The 23,815-nt window shown below is 41.6% G+C and overlaps 2 pseudogenes; both read left to right on the forward strand.

The window, feature by feature from the left end:
- LOC117723631 (uncharacterized protein C2orf78 homolog) overlaps nt 1-16,982 on the forward strand; it is a 32,473-nt pseudogene extending 15,491 nt beyond the window's left edge.
- Nucleotides 16,983-17,372: 390 nt separating this feature from the next.
- LOC143433720 (uncharacterized protein C2orf78 homolog) lies at nt 17,373-18,706 on the forward strand (annotated as a pseudogene).
- Nucleotides 18,707-23,815: the final 5,109 nt, after the last annotated feature.

Genomic DNA, 23,815 nt, shown 5'->3' on the forward strand with positions numbered 1-23,815 from the left:
GCAAAACATTCACATACATAAAATGAAAATTAATTTTTTTGTTTTAGTTAGAAATGGTACTTAGATTAATGCTCAATGAATAATATGCTTAATTGACAATCATGAGGACCTGCAATCTCCCAGAAACTTTGTTTAAAAAAAATCTAGATGTGATGGACATAATTGTAGTCTCAGGGCTAGGTAAAATGAGATGCATGAAAGCATGCTGGGTGTGAATGCAAATACTTATAAGCCCAGCATGGGCAGACACAGGAGGATGCTGAGAGTTCACTGTCTGGCCAGCTTAGCCAAAATAAGGAGTTTCTAGTTCAGTAAGAGACCTTGTTTCAGAAAAAAAGTAGAGAGCAATAAAGGAAGACACCTGGCAACCTGATTTGGCCTATGCATGGGTGTACACAAGCCTACACACCCACATACTCACGTGCATGTACTGTGCAAACACAACAACTTAACACACAGTTTAAAATGGAAAAACAAGGTAGGCAGCTCCTAAGGAAAAACAGTCAAAGTTGACCTCTAGATTCTTCTCTCTTCCCTCCCACCCTCCCTCCCTCCTTCCCTCCCTCCCTCCCTCTCTCTTTCTCTCTCTTACATATAATGCATATACACACATGCACACACACAGCAACCAATTAAATAAACCACAAAATATTAAAGAAATAAGAAGTCAGACATGCCAGCCTGGAGAATGTTGCTTTATTTGCCTTTGTTATTATTTCTCACAGATTATCAAAATATTTTAATAAACAACATGGTCTCTAAGCCATCTTGAGAAAGGAAACTGAAATCCAGTGTTTTTCACTTGTTTTCTTGTTTATTTGTTTTTTATTTTTGTTTTAAGTCAACTTCTTTTCTTGAAAGAGTCAAACTTGTTGGATAATCTTGTAAAGACAGAGCCACTAACAGATTGATTTTGACTTTTCCACTCTTAAGTCAGGTGCTCCAACCTTCAGCAAGATGCACATGTCACCACAGCACATGTAACATCAGGATCATCTCAGATGGACCCAAAAATAACAACAACAAAAAAACCCTGGTTCCCCAAAATGCCCATCCCAAAGGGCATAAAACTGAGCATTAAGGAAGAAATACTTCCTCCTAGAGGGTCCAAGCCAATGACTAGGCCACTGTGCATAAGCTCAGTTGTGCAGCCTTCACAGAGCATTGTATTGTATAATTAAGTCATGTCCTATTATGTGAGACTAAGCACAGAGTAATCGTGAGTTTCACTCCATGCATAGGACCAAGCCTCATCTAGGCAAGAGAAGTTAGTGAGGTCATTGGACGAAAGAAAAGCCAAGCCAGGCTCTTACACATACCAACTCCTAGTGTAAATTAGCTCTGTCAACTCCACCCAGGAATCTCTGATTTCAGCTCCTCATGAATTAATAAAGTCATTCAGTTGAACCCACTGATATAGCCATTTTTACTGCCAAAATGATAAAATAACTGCAGCCTTGCTTTTTTATGAGAAAAGTTGAGCATTAGCAGTTCTACATGCTTAACCTAATACAAAACACCATTAAAGGCTAATTCCTGCAGTAACACTGAAGATATGGCTCCATCACCACAGCCATTTCAGTAGGAAAGATACAGTAACCACCCAGGTTAAAAGCCATCATCTCAGAAGTCAGGATATCAGAATATACAAAGCACTCACCAGCCAGGATCATTGGACCAGTTTTGTAGAAGTAGACGCATCACTCAGATTTTCCCTATCTTGTCACAGAAATGTCAGGAAAGCCCATTGTAAGGCAACTGCCATGAAAATCCTATGCTCCTGGAATAGGGCTCCAATCATGCATCAGCTTGATCCAGATGCTTGTTGTCCTGGCCCCAAGAAAGGGAAGATGGTAGTTGCCACAAGGCAGCTGTCATCTGGTTCTCAGTAAGACATGGAAAAGTGATAGAAGATCTGCCTGTAGAATCTGCCCCAGTGCACAAGGATGAACCATAGTGTGGTACTGAGATGAGATGAGAGAGAGAGAGAGAGAAAGAGAGAGAGAGAGAGAGAGAGAGAGAGAGAGAGAGAGAGAGAGAGAGGCTGTCAGATGCAGTTCACAGCAGAAAAGTGCAGGCTGCAAAGAAGTGATGACTTACAGCCCACAACTTTCCTGAGATAATACTTTACAATATTAAAAAATATAAACATGTATGTTTAGTCTTTCTTGACACTGAGTTCAATATTTAAGCAAAGCATTTTCAAGAAGGTGCCCCACAAAACGTTATCTTTGCTATACCATTTCTAATTTCATTATTGTTTAATTACAGATCAATAGTGTATAACTGAAAGACTGTAATGCTTTCAGGGGATAGGGGGTTGCTGAAAATAATTTAGTTCTCCATGCAAAGCTAACAGTTGGGAAAACTTGCCTGAAGACAACATCAAGGGTTCAACCTCTCTGTCTTACTAGATAGATCATGTCTTTCCTATTTTGATAGGCAGCAGAGAACAGAGACCTCTTGGATCACATCTCATGCTTCTCTCAGCAGCTGAAGTCTCATGGAGAGGTTCAGGCTCAGTATGTCAGTGACTGTACAACTGAGACTTATCTTCATGAGCACCGGAGTGCAATGATGAACCTGGCTTCATTCCCAGATGCAGGAGAGCCAAGGTCTAGAGAGGGGAAAATGAGCATGTCCAAAAACCACATGTTCAGTATGAAGTTAAAAAAAACTACAGCATTTGTACCCAAAGCAGTGAGTTGCACATAGAAGAAGTGGCACCACTTGATCACAAAGGAAACTGACATTAGCCAGATTACCCATAGTTGGGTGATCCAGAGTGGCTCAAGGCCAGAGAGAATTTATAGAGCTAGATTCTACTGCAGCTGGTTTACTGCAATGAAGTGTGGTGCTCTGGGCTCTTCATCTCTCTCGTGGACCTGTGTGATACAGTTAGCAAGTTGGTGGCACAATCCCCAGGTCAATAAAAGTTTCTCAGTTGAGTCATTACCATTCCAGTTGACTCATACTGAATTCTATATTCATGCTGAGCCAATCACCAGGCTCAGAGAGCTTATATGCTTATTAGGTGATGCAGAGGATGAGAGCAGTGGGAAGAATACACATATGAAAATAGAGGGGTAGATACTTAGCAAACAGATCTCATTAACTTCTCCTCAACCTTTGAGCTTGCTGCCTCTCCCAGTTTGCTTCAGATGAACCCATAATTCCATCTCAAGAATCCATCTGGAACAAATGTTTTCATTAAATAAGCTTCATTTAGGGACTAGATGCCTCAGGTCCTGGGGGGAGGGGGGATGCACTTTTGCTTTAGCTGTGCTCAATCTAGGTCAGCCAAATAGATTGTCATTTACTTTTAAAAGAAAGCTCGAGAACAGGATCAATGAAGAACAAGGAAAGCTTCTTAGTGAAGTTTCAAAGTAAAGAAGTCACAAGAGCAGTCTTGTATTCCCTCACTACCTTCTAGAATGGCTTTTGGCACAGGACGCTCAGTACTCACAACAAGCTACATCTCCACAGAAGATTCTGCTCTTCCTGCTGCCTAGGCTTGACATGGAAAGGACAGAATAGTACCTACCAGAGTGTCTGGCTTGATAAGCAGAAAGAAAAGAAGCAGCAGTTTGGAGAATGTTTCCTACACATGTCCCTACATCTACAGTAACTAGCGCCTAAAATAGACTCCTACAATTTCCACTTCAGGTCATTATCACCTCTCATGATTAGTAACACTGGGCTGTGTCACCAATAAAATATTTCAGTAATAATTCTGTCCCTGGAAGTTAGGTCACAATGATACTATGGCTTCTGTCTTCCATTCTTTTACATTCTGACTGAAAGAATCCAGCTGTGAGGCTATGAAGACATTCCAAAAGTCTCTGAGGAGCTGGGATGTAGTTCAGTGCAGCAGTACTGTCACAGAGTACACAAAGCCCTATCTTCCACCTCCAGAATTTCATATACATGCATGTACATACACATACATACAGATATATACAGATTGAGGCACAAATAACAAGGAACCAAGGCTCTTACCTTCATGAATATGCATGGGAGGTGATGTTTCATCTCAGCCAATCTTTCAGATAATGAATGCCTAGACTGACATTAGATTTCTTTATGAGAACTCTGAATCACTCAAGAAAGCCACGTTCAAATTCCTGATCCATATAAATGAAGATAGCACCTATCCAGATAGGCACTGGATGATAGTGTACAATAGATAGATAGATAGATAGATAGATAGATAGATAGATAGATAGATTAATTTAATAAATAAGGCTCACTTACTTCATTGCAGGCAGGAAGGTCTAATCCCATTATCACTTATTTAATGGTTACAAGATTTGCTGTCACTTAGCATCGTGATACCATGCAATGCATGTAAGGTGGATGAGGTCAGGAACTAGGTTGTAATCACTCTCTTTATCTACCTACGTCCTTAATCCTTCATACACTGTAAATGCCTGATGAACACTAAGCAGAATTTCTATCTTTCTAATTTTGTTTTTAGAGATTGTCGCTCTATTTATAGTACGACATGCTGGGCTTAAACTTACTATGGAGCTCAAGCTGACCTCATAATCTCAATCTTCTTGTCACGACCTCCTAAGTGCTAGGATTATGGGGATGTACTGCCATTTGTAAGGACACGAATCTCATAAGAGGGCCCTACCATCAGAAGTTTTTATGAGTATAACTTTCTTCCAAAGATCTCTCATCCAAACGCTATCACATTGTGACTAAGAGTTTCAACATATGAATAAGAGATGCACAATATCAGGCAGCCTAGTGTGTAGCTCCTAAGGGTTCCCTAAACATTCACATGGTGATATAACCCTACAGACCTAAGTATCTGGACTCTTAAATCTTCAAACAAAGGGAAGCTTGAATACTAGTTCATTCAGCTTCCTGCCACTTACAGCAATATCAGAGTTAATAGTTGTTTTTTCTATCTAAAGCTCCAGAGAGTAAATGCTATTCACCCCTTTCCTCTTCCACCCAATGTACCCAGAAGCCAAACTGGCTAAATCATCATCACACCTTGGTAGTTCATCTATACTCAATTTCTTCTGCAAAGATCAAGCCTGGCACTATAGAATAACTTGCTGAAAACTTTCCTAAGTTGTTTCAGAGACAAACGGATAGCTAGAAAATTGAGAAGTTAGGCTGCCCCATATCAAGGGATCATAAGACATCCTCCCATTACAGCTCAACAACAGAAAAATTTAGTGAAGGGATTAGCTATTAAGGTCTTTCCCAGCTTAATATCTGAAAACCCAGAAAGCTCCACCATATATGAACAGAGAAAAGCTAGCAGAGCAGTGACCATGGTGGGTTGGAATCTGTGGGCCATGCTGGATCCTGCCTACAGAGGCAAGGTCTCTCCAGAGCATCTTAGCATCTGGAGACTCTCCAGCTCCACAGTGCAGGAGTTGTGAGCAGCAGGTGTGACAGCTCAGAGTTGTTGCTCAGCTTCTGATTACTACAATGACAAATCTCAGAGATTAGGAGACACAAAGCAAGAACAAATAGCAAGTACCCTTACCTCTGCCACTCTAGGAAAGACACCAGACTATGTCTCCACAAATGAGAAGCCTGGAAAGGCAAGGAGGATGACAGTTTACAGAAGTCTGTGGAACACAAGATAAAATACACAAAAGTTACTTGACACACATAAAGTAACCCAGACTTTATCAACCCTAGAGAACACAACAACTGTGGTAATGGGCAGGGAGAAAACACTTCTCTCCATGCTTTAGGTCTTTAAACAAGAAGGAAAAAAATGTAACCTACAGAAGCAGAGATAGCAAAATCTAGCTTTAAACAGCAGCCCCTCAAGTTCTACGGAGCAGATGCTGGGCAACCAGTCAGTGCTGTGGACCTAGCTCACTATTGTGTGGGAGCAAGGAACAAACAGATCAGAGAGAATCATCGTGAATCCACTCTGCCAGGAAGAATAGAAAAGTTTTTGTGACTACATCTCCAACTCCTCAAGTACCTTCTCCATGTGCTGAGAGGAGACCTAGAGAGGCACTGAACCATGCAAATATCCCACTGAAACTTGGTGGAGGAAGCAGATTCAAGTTAAGACCTGGCTGCTGGCAGCCTGGGACCTGTGAGATGAAAATAGACAATGTAAAGACAAGCACAGGTAGGCATGGGACAGCTGTATCAGAGCCTGGGACTGAAGTATACTAGGGTGGAAAAGTAGAATAACCCAGAAGACTTACACAACAGTAGCTGGTCCAGTACCAAGTACTTTGTGGTGATGCTCCATGCAGGCTAAAGTGACAAGCCAGGGCTGAAAAATTAAGGGAGGACAGACCCTGTGATTCAGGTAAGTGTTTATCTTATCAGCAAGGACAAATTCCTAAGACAACTCACAGGGAGAAGAGACATTTTCTGATGCTGTGAGCAAAAAAGAAATTTTGACTTATGCTATACAATTTTTTATCTTGACTTTTAAAGAATTTTTTTGAGACAGGGTCACACTATGTAGTGTTGACCTATAATTTGCTATGTAGTCATGGTTAACCTCAAACTCATAGAAACCCCTCTGCTCCTGCCTCCTAAGTGCCAGATTGAAGGTATATGCCATCACATCTGTATTATTTTATTTTTATTTCATGCTGTTATTTTAAAAAATCTTCAACGTTGTTTAAATATTCAATAGTTTTGACTTAGTCTTTATACTGTACACTTAAAAGTTAGGTGATGGCCCTGTGTCTGCACTGGCATTGTTGTATTTTGTTAATTCCAACACATGTATCTCTCGTCTATACTTTTCAATTCCCTTTTCTTTCCTTCCCATCCCATCCTCTATGTGATTGTCATATCATTTTCTACAGTTTTAAAAGTTGTTAAGCTCTATCCACCCCTAACTTTTGAATCACCTTCCCATTGTGTTTTGCTCTACTACAGAATCTCTGTTTCTCTTATACTAATTTAAAGTTTTGCTCAGTATGTTTCTTTCCCTCCTACCCCTTGTAACTAATATCCTAGTATACACCGTATTATAGTGATTTCATTATTTCTCAAAAATGATTGTAATAATGGCAATTAATTTTTTCCTGCTGTTTTTGATAGGTGGGTTATCTATCAATTCTGTTTGTTTACAGTTTATATTCTTTTCTCAAAATGTCCTGGATGTGTTGGCTTCAAGTGTGTCCATTGACCTAACCAGTGGTCCATAGAAGAGGTACAATCAAGTCCCACTTGAACATTTCAAAAATTTCAAGTGGATAATGTGGGTAAGTTATTTAAAGATGTAACCAATGAACTAATCCAGATGGCAAACCCCAATGTAAAGATGCACATATGAAAAACAAGGGCAGTATATCTCCCGGAAACAAATCGGTAGTGGATATGAATGGAGTAAAGATTAAATTTTAGGCCAAAAATTCAAAACAATATCAGGAAGAATGATCTAAAAAGACATCACAATTTTCTCTGAAATGACTTAACAGAAAAGACAACCAGCTGACTGAAAGCTAGTGACAGAATACAAGACTCATGAGACAAAGGACACAGGGACACAAGAGTATGTAAAAGTAAGACCAAAATCTTGGAAAGGAAAAGTTCAATATATCACATTAATACCACAGTACATACCTCACAGATAGAATGGAGGACATAATATGAAGATGTGAACACAGAAAAGATAAAATAATTATAAATAAAGATATAATTTCAAGAATGCAGGGACCGAGTGTACATGGTCTGCAGAGTACCTAAAAGGAGCAACTTACTGAATCACAGGCATAGAATAAGGAGAAGCACAAGGCACAGCCATGGAAAATTCAATACAATGATATTTTCCTTAATCTTGGTAAAGAGATGTCCAAAACAGACCTAAGATTCAAGAAGAAAGCTGAACACACAGGACTCAGGAAGAACATTCTCTGGTTATTATATATAAACATTAAATATAAAGAACAATAAAAATAAAACAAAAGCTGCATTAGACAAATACCAAGTCACACACAAGAGATGCCTAGCAGAAGAGTAGATTTCTTAACAGAAATGTTAGATACCAGGAAGGTGTGGAGTAATAATACATTTCAAACTCTTCAACAAATAGAATGAAAACCCAGATTTTGTTATCCAGAAATGATATCCTTGAGAATTAAATTGTCTATTGTCCAACTCAGGCCTGCTGCTCAGTCCAGAGGAGCCTTGTAGAATACCAAGAGTATCTTGCCTTCTTGTGGAAACCTTCATGGGCCCCCAAATGAACCAACTTGGAACCCTGCCTAACTACCCATTCTAGTTGGATTGACCTGCCTCCCCAGCTGGTCTGCCTGGGACAGCCTGCACAGTTGGATCATCCTGACAAAGTAGGTGGGTCTGACTGGGACACAGCCTGCAGAATAGGGTTCACCCTCAACACAGCCTAGAGTGGTGTCTGCCAAGGCACAGCCAACAGAGAAGGGTACTCTGACCACCATTGTCTGGTCCACATCTCCAGTCACTTTCCAGAGAATACCCGCTGCCATCAGGATCCAGCTAAGACCAGGGTAAAAGAAATGCCTCAAGGATGGTGGAAGAGCACAATCAACAAGTCCCAGAGCAAAATGGCACCACCAGGGCTCAGCTTTCACACAACATCAAACACTGGATGTACTAAGGAAACTGAACTAAAAGAAGAGGATCTTAAATCCAATATTATATAATGATAGATGTTTCTAAAGAGGACATGAATAAATCCCTTAAGGAAATACAGGAAAATTGACGCAAATATATAGAGGCATTAAAACATGGAGAATGGACACCTAGTTGGTCTGCTCCCATGAATACAACATATCCTGAGACATCCTAGAGGAGCCACTGCATGCAGAGCAGCAGATAAGAACACTCTCCCCGGGGAAGGGGGGGAATCTGAGGGTGGGGAGGGGTGCTGGGGGTAGGTGGATAAACACCTTCATGGAAGCAGGAGGAGGGGGGATGGGATAAGGGGTTCCTGGGTGGTGGGGGAAATATGGTAAGGGGATAAAATTTGAAATGTAAATATTATATCCAATAAAAGAGGGGAAAAAATAGAAAAGCAAGTAGAACCAACAATCTTAATAAAATGTCAGCCCTCTTAAAAAAAACTATCTTGATACTAAAATTTGTTTTGAGAATTGTATATTGCAGAATGATCAGCCTTGGTGTATCTACTCAACAAGCAAGCTGGGCAGACCTGCTCAAACCTCTGAGGTCTGGGAATTCCATCTGGAGGCAGTGAAGACACAGCATCAGAGGATTGTCAATTTGCTCTCTCCCCCCCACTCCTCTTCTAATATCTCAACGCCCATAATCAGCTTGAAGAAGCTAATGAAGAGTCATCGCCCCTATTCCCTGGGCTAGGGGACTAAGGTGGTAAATGTTGGGCTGTCTCTCTAGGGAAAAGTAGTGGTTTTGTCAGAATAGAGAGGATTAGCTAGGGTTTATTGCATAGCCATAACCTATTAGTAGAAATCTGTATAATTAATATCAAGATGAAGATATAAATTCTTAAATGGCACCAATTTAGTTTGTTTACAAATTTTAAGGTTTTCATTGGCATGAGCTTTTTAGTGATATAAGAGTGAGACGAATATTGTTACTCTCATAGGCATTGTACCAGTATAACACATTTAGGAATACAAAGCTTAGACCCAGTCCTTCTTTAACTTTTTTTTAACTGATTTGAGATGGTCAGCCTGTGAGTTAAGGGACTATAGCAAATTCATGACTTGGAGTTTATTATAAGGGTGTTCTCTATGTTTTATGTAGAAATAGCTGAGTGGAGTTAACAGGCAACAGTCCAGATTACCTTACATGGATAGCTGGTTTTCAAAACATCAGAAATCCTTAGAATTGACATGACAAACATTTCAGTATTAATGTTCATTTTCATTAGAGACCTGTCTGCTCTGGACAGCTTCCTATATTGAATTCTAAGAAGAAATTGAGCATCCTTGGAGTTACTCCAGTTGTGGTGAGACAGCCACTAGGCAAGAATTGCCACTTTCCTTCTACAGACAAATTACTGTCCAGAAAAGGACACACTTGCAGAATAATTGACTGATTATATCTGCCTAGACAGATCAGCCCTTAATAATTCTGCAGCACTAAGGTCTGTCAGAAGATCCTGGGCCAGAAGGCGGAAGAACAGATGCTTCAACGTTTTGAAGTAGAACGAGTGTCCAGGTGGTCAGAGGTCTCTATAAATTGGCTAAACAAAAGAATATACCTTTTTCTCAGCACCTCATGGTACCTTATCCAAAATACACCACATAATTGGTCACAAAACAGGCCTCAACAGATACAAAAAGACTGAAATAATCCCTTGTACCCTATCAGACCACCATGGACTAAGACTTGTCTTTGACATGGACAAAAACAACAGAAAGCCCACATAGATGTGGAAACTGAACAATGCTCTACTCAATGATAACTTGGTCAAGGAAGAAATACAGGAAGAAATTAAAGACTTTTTAGATTTAAATGAAAATGAGGACACATCATATCAAAATTTGTGGGACTTCATGAAAGCAGTACTAAGCGGAAAAATCATAGCTCTAAGAAAAGAAAATGGAAAGAACATACATTAATAAATTGACAGCACACCTGAAAGCGTTAGAACAAAAAGAAGCTAATATACCCAAGAGGAGTAGATGGCAGGAAATAATCAAACTCAGGGCTGAAATCAACCAAGTTGAAATAGAAATAACTATACAAAATATCAACAAAACCAGAAGCTGGTTCTTTGAGAAAATCAAGAAGATAGACAAACCCTTACCCAGACTAACCAAAGGGCACAGAGACAGTACTCAAATTAATAAAATCAAAACTGAACAGGGAGACATAACAACAGAAACAGGAAATTTAAAGAAAATCATCAGATCCTACTACAAAGGCCTATACTCAATAAAATTAGAAAATCTGGATGAAATGGACAATTTTCTAGATAGATACCAGGTACCAAAGTTAAACTAGGAGAAGATAAACCATCTAAACAGCCGCACAACCCCTAAAGAAATAGAAGCAGTCATTAAAAATCTCCCCACCAAAAATAGTTCGGGACCAGATGGTTTTAGTGCAGAATTTTATCAGGCCTTCTAGGAAGACCTAGTACCAATTCTCTTCAAACTATTCCAAGGAATAGAAACAGAAGGAACAATACCCAATTTGTTCTATGAAGCTACAATTATGCTCATACCTAAGCCTCATAAAGATCCAACAAAGAAAGAGAACTACAGACCAATGTCTCTTATGAATATTGATGCAAAAATACTCAATAAAATTCTCGAAAACCGAATCCAAGAACACATCAAAGCAATCATCCATCATGATCAAGTAGGCTTTATTCCAGAATGCAGAGATTGTTCAATAATCAGAAATCCATCAATGTAATCCACTATATAAATAAACTCAAGGAAAAAACCACATGAACATCTCACTAGATGCTGAGAACACATTTGACAAAATTCAACATCCCTTCTTGTTAAAAGTCTTGGAAAGATTAGGAATTCAAGGCCCATAACTAAACATAGTAAAAAGCAATATACTGCAAGCCAGTAGCCAACATCAAACTAAATTGAGAGAAACTTGAAGCAATCCCACTAAGATTAGGGACTAGAAAAGGCTGCTCACTCTCACCCTACCTATTCAATATAGTACTGGAAGTCCTAGCTAGAGCGATTAGACAACAAAAGGAAGTCAAAAGGATACAAATAGGAAAGGAAGAAGTCAAAATTTCACTATTTTCAGATGATATGATAGTATACTTAAGTGATCCTAAAACTTCCACCAGAGAACTCCTAAACCTGATAAACAACTTCACTAAAGTGGCTGGATATAAAATCAACTCAAACAAATCAGTAGCCTTCCCACACTCAAAAGATAAACAGGCTGAGAAAGAAATTAGGGAAATCACACCCTTCACAATAGTTACAAATAATATAAAGTATTTTGGAGTGAATCTAACCAAGCTAGTGAAAGATCTGTATGACAAGAACTTCAAGTCTCTGAAGAAAGAAATAGAAGAAGATCTCAGAAGATGGAAAGATCTCCCATGCTCCTGGATTGGCAGGATTAATTTAGTAAAAATGGCCAACTTGCCAAAAGCAATCTATAGATTCAATACAATACCCATCAAAATTCCAAATCAATTCTTCATAGAGATAGAAAGAGCAATTTGCAAATTTATTTGGAACAACAAAAAACCCAGGATAGCGAGAACTATTGTCAACAACAAAAGAACTTCTGGGGGAATCACAGTCCCTAACCTCAAACTATACTACAGGGCAATAGTAATAAAATCTGCATGGTACTGGTACAGAGACAGGCAGGAAGATCAATGGTATAGAATTGAAGATCCAGAAATGAGACCACATACCTATGGTCACTTGATCTTTGACAAAGGAGCTAAAACCATCCAGTGGAAAATGGACAGCATTTTCAGCAAATGGTGCTGGTTCAACTGGAGGTCAACATGTAGAAGGATGCAAATCAATCCATTCATATCTCCTTGTACAAAGCTCAAATCCAAGTGGATAAAAGACCTTCACTTAAAACCTGATACACTGAAACTAATAGAAGAGAAGGTGGGGAAGACCCTCAAATACCTAGGCACAGGGGAAAAGTTCCTGAACAGAACACCAATGGCCTATTCTCTAAGATCAAGACTTGACAAATGGTACCTCCTAAAATTGCAAAGCTTCTGTAAGGCAAAGGACATTGTCAATAAGACAAAACAGCATCCAACAGATTGGGAAAAGATCACTACCAATCCTACATCCAATAGAGTGCTAATATCCAAGATATACAAAGAACTCAAGAAATTATACTCCAGACAATCATTAAAAATGATTAAAAAATGTACCCCTATTAAAAAATGGGGTACAGAGCTAAACAAAGAATTCTCAACAGAGGAAACTCAAGTGGCTGAGAAACACCTTAAGACATGCTCCTTAGTCATCAGGGAAATGCAAATGAAAACAACTGTGAGATACCACCTCACACCAATCAGAATGGCTATGATCAAAAACTCAGGTGATAGTAGCTGCTGGCGAGGATGAGAAGAAAGAGGAACACTCCTCCATTGTTGGTGGGATTGCAAGCTGGTACAACCTCTCTGGAAATCAGTCTGGCAGTTCCTCTGGAAACTGAACATAGCATTACCTGAGGATCCAGCTATAAAACTCCTGGGCATATACCCAGAAGATGCTCCAACATATAATAAGGACATATGTTCCAGTATGTTCATAGCAGCATTATTTATAATAGCTAGAAGCTGGAAAGAACCAAGATGTCCCTCAACAGAGGACTGGATAAAAAAATGTGGTACATCTACACAATGGAGTATTACTCAGCTATTAAAAATAATAAATTCGAGAAATTTTTAGGTAAATCTAGAAATTATCATCCTGAGCGAGTTAACCCAATCACAAAAGAACACACATGGTATTTACTTACTGTTAAGCCCACAAGCTTGGAATAGTGAAAACTCAACCCACAGACCACAAGAAGCTCATGAAGAAGGAAGACCAAGAGGGGATGCCTCAGTTCTACTTAGAACGAGTAACAAAAATACTCAAGGGAGCAAATATGGAAACAAAACATGGGACAGAAACTGAAGGAGGGGCCATCAGGAGCCCATTCCACCTGGGTATTCATCCCATGTACAGTCACCTAAGCTGGACACTGATGTGGACAGTTGGAAGTGCATGCTGTCAAGAACATGATATACCTGTCTCCTTAGAAGTCTGCCAAAGACTAACACATTCAGAGGATGATGCTCACAGTTAACCACTGATATGATCAAGGGTTTCCTAATGGAGAACTTAGAGAGAAGACTGAAGGAGCAGAAAGGGTTTGTGACCCCAGGAGGAAAGCAACAATACCAAACAACCAGAGCCCCCCAGGATCTAAATCACCAGCCTGGGAGCACATAGGGAGGGACCCATGACTCCAGTGGTATATGTAGGGGAGGATGACCTTGTCAGGCATAGGTGGGAGAGGGAATTTCTTGGTCCCATAAAAAAATGAACACAGAGTGGGGAGGGGAATGTTATCATGGGGAGAGGTAGTGGGGGTGTAGGTGCAGGCACTGCCTCATAGAAGCATGAGTAGGCGGGATGGGATAGGAGGTTTCTGGGTGGTTGGAGGAAGTGGGGTAAGGGGATAAAATCTGAAAGGTAAATATAATACCCAATTTAAAAAAAAAAGAGATGTAAAAAGGAAGAAAAAAGAGAAAAATAGAAAAAAGAAAAATAGGAGATTTAATAACACAAAGGGAAGGATTTAGAAATTTGGGAGGCAGTTTATATTAATGGAAACAGCATCATAGAAACTGGAAAATCACACCCTCATAGAAGCACAAGGAGGGGAGATCGGATAAGGGGTTCCTGTGTGGTGGTGGGAATGGAATAAGGGGATAAAATTTGAAATGTAAATATTACAACCAATTTTAAAAAGGGAAAAAAAGTTGTTAGAACCAACATCTTTAAAAAAATGTCAGCCATCTAGGAAAACAATTTTTTTTTCTTGATACTAAAACTTGTTCTGAGAATTGTATATTGCAGAATACACAGCCTTGGTGTATCTACTCATCAAGCAAGCTGAGCAGACCTGCTCAAACCTCCGATGTCCTGGAATTCCATCCGGATGCAGTAAAGACTCAGTGTCAGAGGCTTATCAACTTACTCTTCCCCCCACCCCTCTTCTAATATCTCAACGCCCGTAATCAGCTTGAAGAAGTTAAAGAAGAGTCAGCACCCCTACTCCCTGGGCTTGGGGACTAAGGTGGTTAATATTGGTCTCTTTCTAGGGAAAAGTAGTGGTTTTGTTGGAACAGGGAGGATTAGCCTTGACTTATTGCATAGCCATAACCTATTGGTAGAAATCTGTATAATTAATATCAAGATGAAGTTATAATTTCTTAAATGGTACAAAATTTACTGTGATGTCAAATTTAAGGTTTTCATTGGTACAAGCTCTTATTGATATAAAAGTGAGATGAATATTGATACTCTCATGGGCATTGTGCCTGTATAACACATATAGGAATACAAGGCTTAGACCCAGTTCTTCTTTAACTTTTTTAACTGATTCGGGACGGTTAGCCTGTGAGTTAAGGGACTATAGCAAATTCATGGCTTAGAGTTTATTGTTAGGGTGTTTTCTATATTTTATTTAGAAATAGCTGAGTGGAGGTAACAGACAACAGTCCAGGTTACCTTACATGGATAGTTGGTTTTCAAAACGTCAGAAGTCCATAGAATTGACGTTACAAATATTTCTATATTAATGTTCATTTTGATTAGAGACCTGTCTGCTCCTGACAGCTGCCTGTCTTGGATTCTAAGAAGAAATTGAGCATCCTTGGAGTTACTCCAGTTGTGCGGTGACAGCCACTAGGCAAGAATTGCCTCTTTCCATCTACAGACAAATTACTGTCCAGAAAAGGACACACTTGCAGAATAGTCGACTGATTATATCTGCCTAGACAGAGTAATCAGCCCTTAATAATTCTGCAGCACTAAGGTCTGTCAGATGATCCTGGGCCAGAAGGTGGAAGAACAGATGCTTCAACGTTTTGAAGTAGAACGAGTGTCCAAGTGTTCAGAGGTCTCTATAAATTGGCTAAGTTTTAGAAGCTATGCTTTGTGCTTCCCACAGTTATAGTTAACTCAGTCATTCTGGATTTCTGACGGGGTTGAAAACTTGTAGCCTCATAGCCAATCCTGACTATTTACTTTGAGAGAAAAGATTTGAGTGGATGGTCGTCAGCTGACATTCATTCTAAAGCCAGGTTCAGAACTAAATGTTTCAGTCAGGATAGACGACAGAGGAGCTGGTTAGTCAACAAAAGGATGGACTGCATATTAGGACTATCTTGTACCTCACTGGTACAAATTGGCATAATTAAGCTCTAATTGTATTTTGAGAGAAAAGTTTCATTTTAACAAGAAGGGTGATATGTAGGAGGAGCTAAGGTGGGAGGAGTACTGAGAGGAAGAGACAGAGTAAGAAGAGGAGGAGGAGAAGGAGAGTAGAAGCTAGGTGATGAAAGAGAGAAAGAGGGGAGAGACAGGGTGGCAGATGTTCATGTATCTCCACCAGTCAAAGATAGTGGTTATATCTAGGTTGGGTAGTGGGTTACACCTCTGATTGAACAATACCAAACTTATAAAGCCTATGATTAACATTTTCAAAAAAATGTATAAATGCAAAAAGGAAAAGGGGGCACGGGATAGAGGTTTTCTAAGGGGGGGGAATGGGGAAAGGGGGTGGCATCTGAAGTGTAAATAAAATATCTAATAAAAAAAAGAGCAGTGCCTACTTTAACCCAGATGTTGACACTATCATGCTGACTGTTGATTTACCAGTGTCAGATCTTCAACTCTGCACTCTCCTATGCAGGGGCTCTCAAGAGGGATCTCACAGGAAATACAGACAGGGGAAAGATGCACTCTAGGAATTCAATGTGACTATCAGTGACCAGGATTCCACTCTCCTCCCTGTGTTTGACAGTCCAGTGTGGTGAAATTTTAGATCCCAATTCCATAGTCACCTTCTATCCAACACTGTCTGCTAGCTTTGTTCAGGATACACCACCACGGGTGCCAAATCAAGGATACAGCCTAGCACCTTCCTACCAGGAGGGCAGCCAGGTCTATTAATTACTACAAAAGCCTGGACCCTCACGAAGTTCCTGCAGGCCTAAAGTTTTGTGTCCTACCCTAGGAAGACCTCTACCCATATAACATGAGACATTAATGGTGGAAAAGGAAATTTAGCCAATGAATGTCCAAACGCCACTATTCAACTCCACTATCTCCTATTCTCCATCTGCTGAAGACATGCCAGATGACAGTCTTCTCATTGAGTACAGAGCCAGGTGGAGAAAGGAGTGGATGAGTATTCTAAGGAGAGACTCAGCTCTAACTTTCAGGAGTGGACAGCCCACACTGATGGAGTCTCAGAGTCCTAACATGTTAAATCCACTTTTGTCTTCCTATCCCCACCTCCAGATTCAATCTTAAGAAAGAATGCAAGGCCATGGAGAGTAATATCCATTATATATTAAACAATGCCCAGGAACACACTACAGTCACACATGTAACTACCCGTCAATTCCATGCAGCAATACATTGCAATTAACTCCTTCCTAATCTATTACTCGGAGCTCTAGAAGACACTAGGAAACTTATTTTTCTTTTTTTGGCCAGGCTAGATTTTCATGAGTTGAAATTCTTCTCGAGATCAACCTGAATAATAGCAAAGTTCCAAGAAAATTCAAGGCACGGTATCAAAGACAGGGGAAGGTAAGTAAAATCCACACGACAAGGGCATTCTATAAACTACAAATGGTGGCTATGCAGGGAAGCACCACACAAATATAAAGGAACACAAAATATCTGAGAAAAGATGACATGGTACGGTCAGCAGAACCAGAGCCGTCACCAATTGTCTGCCAACAGAGTTGCAGCTGTGCTGCTCAAACAGAGTTCCTAAGAATGCCTTCCCCACTTCTGCAGGGGCCTGTGAGCTGTGCTGCTATGAAACAGGGGAGAGAAGAGGAAACTCTCACTTCCATGGGACTGACTTCATTAACTCTTTTCTACTTGTGGACATGGAGATGTGCCAGGAATTGGCACCTTCGGGACAGATACCTCCAGTTTCCTAGATAAGGACACTTCCTATCAATGGGGACAGATCAATAACAGGCCCTATCCACAGTCCTTCAGAATTTCTGGCCCTGGCTCCAGCTCCAAGCTGGGAACAAAGACCAAAAACATGCATGAGATAAAAGTTGAGCATTTGATGCCTCTGGATGCCTATGATCCCACAGCAACTAAATCTGAAGTTCCTACAATCATCTAGAGGGATCAGGCTCAGGAAAACTTCAGAGTCATCAAGAATGACCATGAAGCCTCTGAGCTAATTGATTGAGCTCTTTAGACCAAAATCCAGTGCCAGAACCTGATGAAGTGACAGGGGGCTGTGAGTGGTGCTGGTGCCAGTGACAGGGCTATTGACAACAGGACAAAGGGCTTGGAAGGCAAAGCCTCCAAAGTGTCACCCGGCAGGCACAAGAGAGGTAGGGGACAGGGGCAAGACAGACCAAGTAGACCAGAGAACAACTCCAAGAAAACAGGAGCTTAAGCTGTCTGGTACCTGAGTCAAAGCAGAAGAGAAGCCCACCATTCCAAAGACCAGGAGGAAGAGAAATCCACTGAGCTCAGCCACAATAGCTTTAAAAATCCCCAAACCCACCCTGGCATGCACAACCTGGAGTCCATGTAGGTCTTTTTCCCACTGGGGGAAGAGTAAAAAAAAAAAAAAACCTGGCATCTCCTCTTTCAGAAGTCTGTGAACCTTCACCAGCAACAAAGATCCTGAGCCAGGCCCAGTGACTACAGCAGTGCTGAATATGCCACATGAGGATCAGGGCCCAGACAAAACCCCAGGCAATGCTCAGAGAGCAGAGAACAGGGCTCACAAGAAATGTCCACCTCAGTCCAATTATAAGTTGCCCCCTGTTCAAGTTAGTACCTCTGCCTTTTTTTTTTTTTACCACAAGACAAGCCTTAAGCCAGACTTGCTTCTCAACACCATTCTCTATGCCTTTGAGAAGAGCCATTCCATCTTACCCTGCATTGCCTCATTCTTATTCAACAGTCTACCACACTCAGGCCATCCCTACCATCTCCTGAAGCACATTTCTGATGGCATTTGCCAAGCCAGATCTGCCAATTACCTCTAGGGCCATACAATTCCATCCAGTCTAGCACTGTGCCTCAATTAGCTATTGCTTCCAATACCCCAAACCCAATATCTGCTGCAAATGTTAAGCTGCCAACCAATTCCATGGAGGAATTCTGGGGCCATTCATCACAAAATAGAAAAGGCCAGAGAGGGAGGACATAAAAACAGAGCTAAACAGGAAGTAGAGAATGGTGCTATGTACTCTTCTCTTGGGAAATGACGGCTCGGAGACCCCACATGCAGGAACCACATGATGGGGACAGAGTTTGGAAAATGAGGCAAAAGTGCTACATGTTGCAGAAGTCTTTCAGGCAGGAAGACTTGTTTAGGACTCTTACATGTCTGTCAAGGCCTGACTCATAGCACCCATTTCTTAAATGCTAATTCCTCACCCACTCAGGATGAGACCAGCTTCCACAGAGGTGGCTCCCCTACTCAGACTATTTTCACTAATTCTTTGAGTTTTAACCACAAACTCTATATTAGAAATGTATGGAGGGTGGAAGGATTCACAGAGGAAACTGGTAAGTCTTCTGACATAGATCCAAGACAGGGATCATCCAGGCCTGATTCACCTCCTAGCACCTCAGCAGCTTCTCTTCAGGACCCTCTGGCCCCTCATCCACCTTCAGGTGGGCCAAGGCTTCTTGTCTTCAGTGTGTGCAAGAACAACAGATGAAAGTGTGTGCCCTCCAATCTTAACCCAGTTCGGAAACCTGGTTCTAGGGTACCTAGAGGAGCAGCCCTTCCAAGGCTAGTCTGCAGAGTAAGATACATGATAAGCATGGTCTGTTCCCATTGGACCCCAGGGACTAAAACCACTGGGAGTTCCCCAAAGTGTGAGTCCCTACCTTGATAGAAGAAAGGATCACAGAGGCCAGGATCATGCCCAGGTCACACTTCTTCTGACATAGATCCAAGATCCCTGTCTTGAATCTATGTCAGAAGAAGGCTGGCGTGGTTCTGGAGCCTCCAGGTGGTTTCAGGTACATGTAAGTATATCCTATTGATATTGGTGCAGTTCATGAATCTTGCTGCATATATCTGAGATATAAAATCCATATATTTGAAAGGTTCTGTATCCATGTAGCTGCTTGCATTCTGAAACAACTGTTCTACTGAACATGATAAGTGTGATGTTGCAGTCACACAGTGCTTAGGTCATAACCTTCTTCATCAGCCCATACTTGTACTTACTGAATATCACCTGTGTCACAGCATCAGAGATGGATGTGGGAAGATATGGGAAGAAGGTGTTCTCAAGGGACTGCAGGAGCAAGGTTCTCTCTAATTTCTCTGCTTCTATTTCCATCTTAACCTGGGAAACTTCTCTACATGTTTGTAACCCCACCCAGATGTCCATTTTCCTTCTGAGAAGAAAACTGGGTCCCAGAAGCAAAACCCACACTTTGTCTCAGACACCACATGATGGCCTCAAAACTCAGACTTCTCTGGAGAATCATTTGGTTATGGCCTGACTGTGCTGCTGCCCAGAATGCCCCATACCTTGGTGGTGATGCCACATGGGAACAGTTTTTTCCTCTCTATTATGCCTGACTGTGTAGAGCAAGTGGAAGGAACAAGGCCAACAGTACCCAGCCTCCACTGTCCTGCCAACTTCAAGTTCCTGCAGACAAAGAAGGATAAGATGGCTGGGAGAAAGTAGGAAGGCCACATAAGACAAAGAGACCCTGCTGGGCACCAGTAAGAAGTACTCCATGGTGAATAAATGCAATGCAATGTGGAGGTCCATGCATCTCTACATTACTGCACCTAGGAGGCTGAGGCAGGAGGAAGCTGGATTGACAGGTCAGCCTCAGCTTCACAGGGGAGACAAGAGGACAGCCCAGAGTACATCAGACACTTACTCAAATGGAAAGGACCATTAGGATGTGCCCTTGGCAGTGCACAGAGATACGGAGCCTGCTTGCCCACTACTATGTGTTTGTATGTGCATGGGGTACAGCCATGAGTGTGAGTGGAGACAAGGGACAACCTCAGGTTCCCTCAGTCTACCATGAGATTCCTGCAGATGGAACTGAGGACCTCAAGCTTCACAGAAGTTGTCTTTGCCAGGTGAGACATCTCATTTACTGTCTTTTAAAAGTTATGTTGAGACAGTATCTCTCTATGTAGCTCCAAAGGTCCTGGAAATTGCTATGTAGATCAGGCTTGCCCCAAACTCAGAGATCCTCCTTCCTCTGCCTCCAGAGCACTGGACTTAAATGTGTGCATCACTGTACCCAGGCCTTATCTCTTTTTAATTTACTGAATGTTGTACAAAAATCACTATTCTATATAACCATTACTGTGCTCCAATTCCAGAACATTCAATGGTCATCAAGGGAGCAGTTGCTCCTGCTCCCTTTCCCCACTTTGCTTTATGATTATGTAGAGTTCTCGATTCTGGACACCTTCACACGTGGGGTCACACATTTTTAGGCCTTGGAGTTCCTCATATCTTTATTTTGTGACCTAGGGGAAGAATGTTCTGAGACACTATTGTGCTAAAAATTCCAGGGTAGCTCAGAACTCAAAATTTCTGTCTCAGCCTCCATGTGGTCACTACACAGCGCTCAGGAAAACTGTTCTGCTGGTTTTTTTGCTGTAGGACCATGATGTATGGGATCATAGAAAACTCACCCCTGTTGATTCAGGCTGGCAGGTCTGAGGACTCTACCAAAGTCTGCATGGCACTGAAGAAGTCCCTGGTGTCCCTGCTGGAGATCTTGAGTCTCGCTGGTATAACTCCCTGGAGTTATAGGCCAGTCTGGGCTATGGTGAGAAATAAACATCACTAAAACCAAGATGAAGTTTCTGGGCATGGGTGGAACACAGATGATGCCAGTACTTGAAGGGCTGAGTCAGAAGGACTACTGGAGTTTAGAAGCTCTAGACTAGTCTGAGTTTTGTTGTAGGATCCATAGAGAGGCTAGGGAAATTGCTTAGTTGATAAAGTGCTTGCTGAGTGAGTATGAGGACCTGTGTTCCAATATCTAGCACACATGGGAAAGCCATGGCAAGAAGTCAGACCTGTAGTCTGCCCTGGGAGGCAGAGGCAGGCTCCAGGACAGGCAGTCTGGCCAAAATAAGCAAGCTCTGGGTTTAATAAAAGGCAAGGTCTCAAAACTGTAAAGGGGGATCTAGGGAGGTGGCATTAGGTGTAAGAACACTGGCTTTACAATTATGAGGACTTGAGTTTGAATCATAGGACCCACATGAAAATCTAAGTGTTCAGGTTTAAATCCAGTACTAAGAATGAAAGAAACAGGAGGAGGTCTAGGGTGTGGTAGCCATTAACCTAGATCCAGTTTTAGTGAGAGATCTTGTTTGAAAGGAGTAAGGTAGAGAGTGATAGAAAGAAAACCCAATGGCATAATACAAAGGGAAGAAGAGACAGAAACTGCACTTACTCCATTGGGGACAGTCCCTTATGCAAAAAATGGGGCTATACAGCCTATCATTTCAGAAATGGCTGAGGTTTCCAGAGAGTGGTCACCTCACAGTCACACAGACCTGCCTGCACCCATCTTTCAATAGGAGTATCAGTCCCTCTACCTGTTGTTTTGAGAGGGGATGGGTAACAGATACCTTGGTAGATGCAGCATGTCCAGAGACCACCCTTTGCTGGTAATGAGTTCCTAAGAACTTAAGGCTGGAAGCCTCAAATGGTGGTGCACACAGCCTGGGCCAGCAGAGCAAGAGCTGCTACCACAACACAACAAAGACGAATGAGACACTGTTTCTTAGCTGAGTGTGGGGTAGAACACACTTGTTATCCAAGCTTTCCAGAGGCTGAGGCAGGTGTTTCCTTGAGGTTTGGAGCTTCTGGTCAGTTTCTGTCTAAAAAACCAAAATAGTCAGATATGGTGGCACAAACTTGTCATCGCAGCACTGAGGAAGTGGAGGCAGAGGATTAGAATTCACAGCCAGCCTCAGCTAAATGGTGAATATAATGTTAGCCTGAGAACGTGAGGCCCTGTCTCTCTCCTCCTAAAAAAGTAAATAAATAAAAGAGTTGAGATCCATTGAGCTGCCTGTGGCTGTTTCCCAATCACCCAAACCAATTGGCCTTGTTGTCACTCCCTCTTTTTAGGAGTCCTGTATATCCAGCAGTGTGGAATACATAAGCCCTTGCTGCTCTTTTGGAGGGTCTAGATTTGGTTCCTGGCATCCACATAGCAGCTCAAAACCATCTGTAGCCTCAGTTCAAAGGAATCTGACTCCTTTTTCTGTCACCTGAGAGTACCAGGAAAGCATGAATATTCACACATGAAGGCAAATGCCTGACAGACAGGCCAGGTGTGGTGATGCACACTTTTATCCCAGCTCTGTGGAGACAGACAGGCAGATGTATGTATGTATGTATGTATGTATGTATGTATGTATGTATGAGTTCAAGGTCAGCTTAGTCTGCATAGTGATACCCTGTTTCCATAAAACAAAACAAAACCACATAAAAAACTATGAGGCTAATGAGATTTCTCAGGTTAATAGTTCTTAGGAGGTAAAGGCAGGTGGATCTCTGAGTTTCAGACTGGAAGGAGCTACACAGGAGACCCTATCTTTCCTTTTATTTTTTTTTAAATCATGTGAGGGAGTTGACAGGAAGGAAAGCTGAGATCCCACCCCAGCCCCAGCTTCCCTGCACACTTCCTCTTAGACTTCCTGAGGGACACCCTTTACATACAGACAGGAGAGAATGCAATTCTCCACTCACTCTGTAGACCTGTGTGACTCAGGTGTGTAAGATTAAGGAGTGCAAAGGTACCTGGGCTGGAAGAGGTACCTAGACCTATTTGAACATCCATGAAAATTGCTCAGTTCAGATGGATCCCAGTGCCTCGTTTCCACCTGTCAGGGTGAGTAGAATATGGGGAGAAACTGGCAGACCACTGTGAGTGAGTAGGGAGCTGAGAACAGGGGAGGTGTCTTCCACACCCAGGCATGCCAAGAAAGCAATGTTCAGCTGCACACAGTGATGCACTGTGCTTATTACAGGACTGGTGAGGTGGGAGGTGGAGGATCACATCAAGGTCTCTCAGCTATATAGGCAGTTGGAGACCAGCCTAGGGTACAGGTAACACTGTCTCAAAAAATTAACAAT

The sequence above is a fragment of the Arvicanthis niloticus genome, chromosome 1 (assembly GCF_011762505.2).
Source record: "Arvicanthis niloticus isolate mArvNil1 chromosome 1, mArvNil1.pat.X, whole genome shotgun sequence".
NCBI lineage: Eukaryota > Metazoa > Chordata > Mammalia > Rodentia > Muridae > Arvicanthis > Arvicanthis niloticus.